At 47.5% G+C, this 9877-nt stretch overlaps 1 long non-coding RNA gene across 2 annotated transcripts in view; it reads left to right on the forward strand.

Moving 5' to 3' along the window:
• The window catches only part of LOC144305989 (uncharacterized), a 31587-nt gene extending 22390 nt beyond the window's left edge, over positions 1-9197 (forward strand). The window contains exon 6 of one of the 2 annotated variants that reach the window (XR_013373026.1): positions 9177-9197. This is a non-coding gene — a long non-coding RNA (uncharacterized LOC144305989). Of the gene's footprint in view, positions 1-4953; positions 4976-9176 lie in introns of those variants that run through there. The other variant, XR_013373024.1, reaches the window with a different exon arrangement.
• Positions 9198-9877: the final 680 nt, after the last annotated feature.

Below are 9877 nucleotides of genomic sequence, written 5' to 3' on the forward strand. Positions count from 1 at the left end.
TAATGGCTAAAGTTAAGAACAGAAGAAACAACAGGTGTCGTTGAGGCTATGGAGAAGAGCGAGGCCTCTTACACTCCTGTTGGGCAGGCGAACAGGTGCAGACACTGTGGAAAACACTGTGAAGGGTCCTCGAGAAGTTGAAAATAGGGGATCCCTGGGTGGCTCAGCCGTTTGGCACCTGCCTTTGGCCCATGTCGCGATCCTGGAGAACCGGGATTGAATCCCACGTCGGACTCACAGTGCATGGAGCCTGCTTCTCCCTCTGCCTGTGTCTCTGCCTCTCTCTCTGTGACTATCATAAAAACAATTTTTTTAAAAAGTTAAAAATAGAGCTACACTACGATTCCAAAATTGCACAGCTAGGTATTTACCCCAAGGATACAGAAGTTGTTTAGTAGATTCAAAGAGGAACACGCAGCCCAGTGTTTGTAGCAGCATTATCAACAAGAGCCAAACTGTGGATACAGCCCAGATGTCCATCGACAGATGAATGGGCAGAGACGATGTGGTTAATATACACACTGCGGCATCACTCATTCATCAGAAGGGATGAAATGAAGCCATTTACAATGACGTGGGAGAAGTGGAAAGGACTTATGCTAAATGAACTCAGTCAGAGGAAGACATATACCAAATACCATACAATTGTATTCACATGTGAATTTTAAGAAACCAAACAAACTGGCAAAGGGGCGAAGGGGGGGATGAGAGAAGCAAATAAAAAAACACACTATTAACCACAGAGAATAAACTAATAATTACCAGAGGAAGGTGGGGGGATGGGGAACCAGGCGATGGGGATAGTGGAGAGCACCTGTGACCAGTACCAGGCGTTGTATCCAAGGGTTGAATCACTATGTGGTAAACCTGAAACTATATCATACTGTGTTTACAAAGAGGAATTCAAGTAAAACTTTAAAATAATAATTGGTAGTATTGATGAAACATGTGCGCACAAGAAATAAAATCAGAAAGGCAAATGAAAATCCAAATAAAGAGTCTTTAGAGTCACAAATCCCCTCCTTAGCTCAGCTCGGGAGAAGCCTGCCATGTCTATTCTGACCCCAGCAGAAGCCTGGATTTTGATTTTCTGGGGAAGCCACTGACTTGGTGGAGTCAGGCTATCTTTGAACCCAAAACCTAAATAGAGTGCATAAAACTAAACTGCCCAAGATAGTAGGAGTCCCACTGTAGGCACATGCCAGGACCCAAACTCTAACCATACACAGATATAACCCTAACCCTACACTAAAGCCTAATGTTGACCTAACCCTTAAACAAGACCTATCACTAATTGAAAACCAAACACAAACCCCAAGACCGAAACACATTCACTGAACCTTCCTGCCAAACCTCACCCTAACTCCTAAACCTATTCTAAACCCTTAACCCTGACCGCTACCTTAAATCTAACTCTAACCCTAACCTCTAAACCTAAATTGAACTTAATGTACTCAAACCCTATTCCTGACCTTAACCTGTACCCTAACCCTCTAATACTAATCCTATCTCATACCCCAAACTGTACCCTAACCCATACCCTAAAACTAACCCCTACCCACTCCCTTAACGAATCTCTTACTCTCTTCTAAAACCATACCCTGACCCTGACCTGTCCCTAACCCTAACCCCTAACCAAACAACCCTAACCCTTGTCCTAAACCCTATCCTAACCCTAACCCTCGCCCTAATTCTAAACCTAGTCCTAACTATAACCCTAGCCCCTCACCCTAAACCCTAACCCTAACTTACACCCTAACCCCTAACCCTAACTGAAAACCTAAGCCCAACCCTAACTCTAACCATCACCCTAACCCCAACTCCTAACCTCCTGCCCTAATCCCTAGAGCCTAAACCCTAACCCTAACACTAAATCCTGTCCCTTACCCTAACCCCCATCCTAACTCTTAACTACTGACCATTACCCTTATACCTCACCTAACCTCTAATCCATAACCATAAGCATAATCACTAATACCTAACATATAACCTAAGGGTAACCACCAACTGCCTCCCCTCCCCTAACCCTACCATTAATTCTGCCCTTTCACTTACCCTGTGGTTCTGAGGAGTCCCTTCTGATGTAGATGTGGCCCCCAGTGGCTCCTCCAGAGTCCTCCAGGGGATCCAAGCGAGCCGGGCTCCTTTGAGTGTGGATATGGCCCAACGTGTTCCTGAGTCATAGTCAGCGGGTCCTGAGGACGCCGGGTCTCCTGTCACTGTGGACTATGTCTCACATCCTCTGGAAGCCTCACAGCAGGTCCTCAGGAAGCTGGGGGCTCCTGTCAGCATGGACATAGTCCCACATCCCACAGAAAACTCACCGCGGGTCCTGAGGGGGCTGTGGGCTCCTGTCAGCATAGACACAGCCCCATATGTCCTGAAGCCAAAGTGCTGGTCCTGAGGAGGACAGGGTTCCTGTCAGGGTTCACGTGGCCCCACATTTTCCTCAAGCCTCACCATAAGACCTGAGGAGGCTCGGGGTTCCTGTCAGCATGGATGTGGCCCATAATCTTCCCAAACCTTCACAGTGGGTTCTGAGAAGGCTGGAGAATCCTGTCAGTGTGGATGCGGCACCCACATTTTTCTTAGGCCTCACTACAGGCCCTGACAAGGCTGGGGTCTTCTGTCCGCATGGACGCATCCCCATATTTCCCCAAGTCTACACCGGGGGTCCTGAGGAAGTCAGGGTCCTATTCTGTCCATGTGGCCCCAAGTCCTACCGAAGCATCACCGAGGGTTCTGAGGAGGCCGGGGCTCCTGTAACCATGAATGCGGCCCCCAGCTTCCAGAAGCCTCAACTTATGTCCTGAGGGGCCTGGGAGCTCCTGCCAGAGTGGACGTCGCACCACAACTTTCTGAAGCCTCCCCGCAGGTCCTGAGGCGGCTCAGGGGCTCCTGTCAGCGTGGATGTAGGCCCATATCCTCCTGAAGCCTCTCCGCTGGTCCTGAGGCTGCTCAGGGGCGCCTGTCAGCGTGGATGCGGCCCACAATTTCCTGAAACCTCCCCGTGGGTCCTGAGGTGGCTCAGGGCTCCTGTCAGTGTGGATGTAGGCCCACATCTTCCTGAAGACTCCCCGCAGGTCCTGAGGGGGCCCAGGGGCTCCTGTCAGGGTGGATGCGGGCCCACATCTTCCTAAAGCCTCACCGCGGGTCCTGAGGAGACCGGGGCTTCTGTCAGCATGAACTCGACCCAATTTCCCCCTGAAGACTTCCCGCGGGTCCTGAGGAGGCTGCAGCTCATCAGCATAGACGCCTCCCCACATCCCCCTCAGGCCTCCTCAGCACAGGCTGGCTCCTGATAGTGCAGGCAGAGGAGGCCTACTGCACATGCTTGCCCCATGGGAGGGGTCTGGCCTCGGGCGCCCCCTGCGGGACACTCAGGCGCTGCAGGAGACTGTGCAGGAGGCAGCCTCTGCTCCATGGGCCGCACCTGCCTCCTTTCAGGCTCCAGCTGGGGCCTGTTAGCTTCGGAAACATCTCACTGAAAAGGAGCCCAACACCCGGCTTCCCTAGAAATACTTAAGAACAAGGAATTGGAGCCCACAGGACGCGAAATGAAATGTGGACCAGACTTTTACCACGTCCTGCAAAACTCACTCAACCCTCTTCCACTGTGGGCGGGACCGCGGGTTGGTGGAGCCGCCCTGGAAACAGTGTGGAGGCCCCTCAGGAAGTTACAAATGAGCCACCCTGCGACCAGCAGGTGAACGGCCTGGAGCTTACTCCGAAGATACAGATGCAGTGAGACGTGGGACACCTGCACCCCAATGTCCACAGCAGCTGGGTCCACAGTAGCCAAAATGTGGGAGGAGCCTCAGTGCCCTGTGGCAGATGATGGATAAAGAGGATGGGAGATAGATGATGGTCATAGAGGAATGGTACTCAGCTATCAAAGAAAAGGAAATCTTGCCATTTGCTATGATGTGGATAGAACTAAAGGGATCATGTTAAGTGAAGTAAGTCACTTGGGAAAGAGAATGACCGTGTGGTGTCATTCATAGGTGGAATTCAAGAAGCAAAGCAGATGTACTACTGTGAAGGGAAGGAAAGACAAATAAGATCAAAACAGATGCAGGAAATACAGACTCTTAACGATAGGAAATGAACTGAGGGTCGCTGGAGGGGTGGGGCATAACAGGGGAAATAGGAAAGTGCTGCGTCTCACTCTGTCCTGCTTCTCCAATACTGATTTGCTGTCCGGGGTTATTTGTTGAGGAGGATGGATGTTATGTTTTTTTTTCCTATTTCTAAGTTCTGTCACCATGATTTTGATAGGAATGACTTTGAAAATGAGGGTGGCTTCAGGAACCTTGGACATTTTCACAAGATGAGGCTCCCACCCCACAAGCCCAGGACGGCCTCCCAGAGCCTGGTATGGCTCAGTGCACAAGTCTTGTGCTCCTTTGGTTCAGTCTCATTTATTCTCCTTGATGCTCCTGAGAAGGCCTTCACATCCTTCCTTTCCTTCCTGAGTGCTCATCGTCAGGACACAGCAAGGCTACTCTGCTCTGTAGTTTCAGTTTGTGTCCCGTGACTTTACTGAACCCACTCCTTAGTTCTAACAGGTTTCGGTGGAGGCTCTGGGGTTGCCTGTTTCTAGTTCCGCGTCTTCAGCATATAGGGACAGTGTGACGTCCCCCTTCCAGGTGTGGATCCTTTGATTTTTACAGCTTTATGTCCTAGAAAGCCCCACTATTGAATCAAAACTGATCCCAAGCCAAGGGCAGGAAGCCCCTATTAGAATGAGAACAGAGCTCAATGCCCTTGAAGGTCCCATATCAAAATGTAAACAGAACTTGAGGAATTGCTCCAGCCCTTCTGGAGGTCCCCGAGACCAGCCCTTAAAACTAAGCCTAAGCCACCTCAGGGTCCAAGTCCCTGCTCCGCTCTGTCGGGTATACTTGGACACAAGCTCGAGGTGGTAAATAAACCCTTGTGTGTTTGCATCAGTGTCGGCTTCTCGGAGATTTCTCGGATTCGCAATCTTGGGCACAACAGTCTGAGATAAAAAAAGAAAACCAAAAGAAGCTCGGACGAAGGTAGAGTGAACGCAGGGTTCTGAGAGAAGTGGCGGAGACCCGGGGGCTTGTGGGCTCTTCTGTGGAGGCCCCTGCAGACGGGGGGCAGGATGCTCAGCCCCAGAGCCAGAGGACCCGAAGACCCCACCCGTATCCCGCCCATCTGGGCTGGGTCCGAGTGAGCAGCACAGCGCCGCCCGCTGGAGTCCAGACGCGCTGATGCCCACCCCGCCTCTGACCCCACAGATGGATCTCTCAGGCAGATGTGCACCTGACAATCAGCTGCATGGCCTATCCCCAGACACCGCACAGACCATTAGCTGCCACCAAGTTGTCGGACCACAGAGGCTGCAGAGCTTCAGCTCTGCTTGGAAACAAGGGTCTAGCTTCCTTTGTACTTTGTGATTTATTTTCATTTATTTTCTTTGATTCTATTTTATAAATTGCCTTATTTTAACTTTTATGTATGTACCTTATATATTTCTCATTTTAGGTTTCATGGTACTTTAATTGTGTTTCTTATTTTGGGATTTAGAATCTTTTAACAACCAGGCAAAAATAATCTGGTAGTTTTTTTTGGGACGGCAGTTGTTATTGTTTTTCTTGGTTTTTCTTTTTCTTCTTTCGTTTCTGGAAAAAATAATGAGATGGAGAAATTCACCTCCATAAAATAATATGAGGTAGTACTCACAGCCAGGAAGTCCATCAATACAAATATATGATGTCTGACTACAGTTTAAAACAATGATTATAAAGATAGAATCTGGGCTGGAGAAAGAGCACAGAAGAAAACTAGAGAATCCCTTACTGTAGAAATGAAAGAATTAAAATCTAGTCAGGCCAACGTTAAAAATGCTATAACTGAGATGCAGTCCCAAGTGGAAGCCTTAAAAACAAGGAAGGTGGGATCCCTGGGTGGCACAGCGGTTTGGCGCCTGCCTTTGGCCCAGGGCGCGATCCTGGAGACCCAGGATCGAATCCCACGTCGGGCTCCCAGTGCATGGAGCCTGCTTCTCCCTCTGCCTGTGTCTCTGCCTCTCTCTCTCTCTCTCTCTCTGTGAGACTATCATAATAAATAAAAATTAAAAAAAAAAAAACAAGGAAGGTTATGGACCACAAAGGCAGACTTCGGAACTCAGCCACTTATTAAAACAATAACATTCATATCATGGGAGACTCCCAAGATGAAGACAGGGGAAAGGTGGGCTTGCTCAGCCATTAGAAACGACAAATAACCACCATTTCCTTCAACGTGGATAGACCTGGAAGGTATCATGCTGAGTGAAGTAAGTCAATCAGAAAAAGACAAATATTGTATGTTCTCTTTCACTTGGGGAATATAGATAATAGTGAAAGGGAATATAAGGGAAGGGAGAAGAAATGTGTGGGAAATATCAGAAAGGGAGACAGAACATAACGACTCCTAACTCTGGGAAACGAACTAGGGGTGATGTAAGGGGGGGAGGGCGGGGATGGGGGTGAATGTGTGACGGGCACTGAGGGGGGCACTTGACGCGATGAGCACTGGTTGTTATTCTGTATGTAGGCAAATTGAATACCAATAAAAAGTAAATTTATTATTAACTAAAAGAAAGAAAAAAAGAAGAAAGAAAGAAAGAAAGAAAGAAAGAAAGAAAGAAAGAAAGAAAGAAAGAAAGAAAGAAAAAGAAAGAGTGGCACCTGGGTGGCTCAGTTAGTTAAGCTTCTGCCTTAGGGTCAGATCATGATCCAGATCCCAAGGAAGGCTCCCTGTTCAGCAGGGAACCTGCTTCTCCCTCGCCCTCTGTCCCTCTAGCACATGTTTATCAGTCTTCTCTCTCTCAAATAAATAAATAGCATCTTTGAAAAAGAAACAAACCCAGAGGGAAAAGAAATATCCCATGTAGAAGATTTTCAAATAATTTGTGCAGACATTCCACCTGCAAGTTCCTGAGCGTAGCTTCCCAATCTTATGTGTGGAATACACATAGTAACTTCCTTCTACAAAATATATTATGAAAAACTTAATAATGATAATATAATAATAATAATAATAAAGAATCACTTTACTACAGAGAAACCTGACAAACACTACCTCAGCAAGATGATCAGATCGATACCAAGACTGATAAATCGTGTTGATAGTATCTATCCTTTACATGATATAATAAAAATGGCAGTATATCTCTGTATATAATCCACAAAAACAGTTCAATTATGAGATAAACAACAGACATGTCCCAACTGAGGGAAATTTTACAAAATACTCTACTTCTCAAAGTGTTCCAGTTCAACAACAACAAGGAAAGGCTGAAAGACTGTCACAATCCAGAGGAGCCTAAGAAAACATGAGGACAAATGGAGTGTGGTATGAGGGATAGTGATTTAGCAAAAACTAAGGAAATGTGAATAAAGTGTGGTCTTTGGTTATTGTGAAAATTTTAATATTGATTCATTAGCTAATATTTGTACCGTACTGATATAAGATATCAATAATTGGAGAAATTGAGTGCAAGTGCATGAGAATTCTCTGTACTATATTCTCAATTTCCCTATAAATCTTTGTTTTCTTTCTAAGAAATAAGATTTAATTTGAAAATTGACTTAAATGAATCAGGCTCCAGTGTGAAGACATTTTAAGAATCCTTGAAGTATCTTTTGCCTTATTCTTAAAAAGTTCCTTCGATGGGAACAAAGTAAGAATTTTATATCAGAAGGAAAGAAAAACATTTATGAACACGTATAATGCCTCCTCAACCTGAAGCAGGAAAGGATAATAAATAGCAAAAATCAGATAAAAATACTTCTATTATAATAGACACCATATTGCAAGTGCATTTAAAATTAGCAATGCATAACATTTATTTCCTGGACATTTGTCTTCCAAAGAGTTCATAGTGTTTCATTGTCAGTTGAAACGGGAAGAATCTCAGGGAAGAATCCTTCACGTAATAATAGGACCATTGGTACTAATGTCTCTCAATCATTTCCAAATCAATAAAGATGCATTTCCTGATGAGTGACTGAGCTGTGAAGAAAGAGATGAGAAACCCTCATCCCTTTGAATTACTTGTGTCAGAATATTTTAACCATAGTATTATGGATAGTAAATTATCCTTATTAACAGGAAATATGTCTCAGAGTGGAATCTTAGCAATCAGATGGGCAGAGAAAAAATGCTTAACTCGCTCCTGCACTTTTAAAGACAAAGGAGAACTTTTCTATGTACAAAGTCAGTTGTCAAGATAGCCTTAGGGAATAAGAGTCTGCAGCATCGAATCCTGCTGCACAGCTGGGAAGCCCGTGCCCCAGTTCTTCCTAATCTCAAATCCCTGGGCCTGTCCCACAACACTGGTAGCCACGCTGAGGTCATTTGCAATTTCTCTCTTAGGAGCTCCAGGGAGGGGGGCATGAGCTAGATAGGACAGGACGGGATGCGTGGAGGCTGAGAACATTATGGCCATTCTATTTTACATTCAGTATTAGCACAGGTCCAGCAGTCCCAGGCCCCTGTGAAGAAGAGCTGAAATTTGCATTACTTCAGTTACTGTAAAAAAACAAAGTTTACAGCTAATGTCTTAGAAAGCCCCACAATAGAATAAAATCTGAGCCTAAGCAAAGGCCTGGAAAGCCAATTAGAATGAGAAAAGAGCTCAATGCCCCGGAAGGCCCCATATCAAAATGTAAACAGAACTGGAGGAATTGCTCCAGCCCTTCTGGAGGTCCCCGAGACCAGCCCTTAAAAGTAAGCTAAAACACTCCTCGGGTCCAAGTCCCTGTTCCACTCTGTGGCGTATACTTGAACCCATGCTCGAGTTTGTAAAACAACCCACGTGTGTTTGCATCAGTGTCGGCTCTTTAGTGGATTCTCGGATTCGCCATCTTGGGAACAACACCCCCATGACCCCTCCCCACCTGGACTGACCTCCTGTCCCCTCCCACCCATGCTGACCCTCAGTCACCTCCCCGCCCACAACAGCTGGGCACAGGCCCTCACACAGGTCCCACGGGAAAGGTGGGCACTCCCGCCATCCCCAGGCTCCCAGGGGAAGGAAGGAGTTTTGGGCAGGACACACTACCATGGTGGCCCCAGGGCTCCCTGCCCAGGAGAGCACCTGGTGAAAGGTCGGGGTCTGTGTCCCTGATGCCAGCTCCTCCTCCCTGGTTTTCCCACAGGAAATGAGAGAGGAGGACCTGGTCTCCTCCAGGGACATCACACAGGTGGACCTGGACATCAACAGGACGTTCAGCAGTCACATCATATTTTGGGACAACTACAGGGTAGGGTGAGATTGAGGGGCTAGGGGGGATCAGGACCCAGGGGAGGCCTGTGGGCTTCGGGGTAGGGAAAACGGGGCTTCTGAAGCCGAGGGGAGCAACAGCAGCCAACAACAAACCGCTCCATGGTAGGGTGTTGGGGATGACCTCTGTGCCCCACCCCCAGGGACTCGGGGATGAGGAGGCCACTAGGATGGGGCCTCCAGTGGTTGCTATGGGAGCTGAACCCCAAAGGGGAGAGGGACGGCGCCCTGAGAAGCAGGGGATGGGGTGGGGGACGTGGGGGGCAGGAACCAGGCCTGGGGGCCAGGCGGCATGGCCACGGCTAGAGCAGGACACACATCAATCCCATGAGGGTCGGACGGGTCAGAGTGACACCCACTCTCGGTGCTTTATATATTTCTAAATTCTATGCATTTCATTTGAGACAATTTGCAATTTGAAAACATACATAGTATGATGACCCCCAGATAATGACCCTGGTCCAGCCAGGGCCCTGCACTGACCACACGGTGCCACAGGGGCAGGTGTCTCAGCAAACCCTAGACTGGGGTAGCCTTTAACTGTAGAAGTCTCCTTGTGCATCTTAGAGGAAGGGG

The sequence above is a fragment of the Canis aureus genome, chromosome 36 (genome assembly GCF_053574225.1).
Source record: "Canis aureus isolate CA01 chromosome 36, VMU_Caureus_v.1.0, whole genome shotgun sequence".
In the NCBI taxonomy this organism is placed as follows: Eukaryota; Metazoa; Chordata; class Mammalia; order Carnivora; family Canidae; genus Canis; species Canis aureus.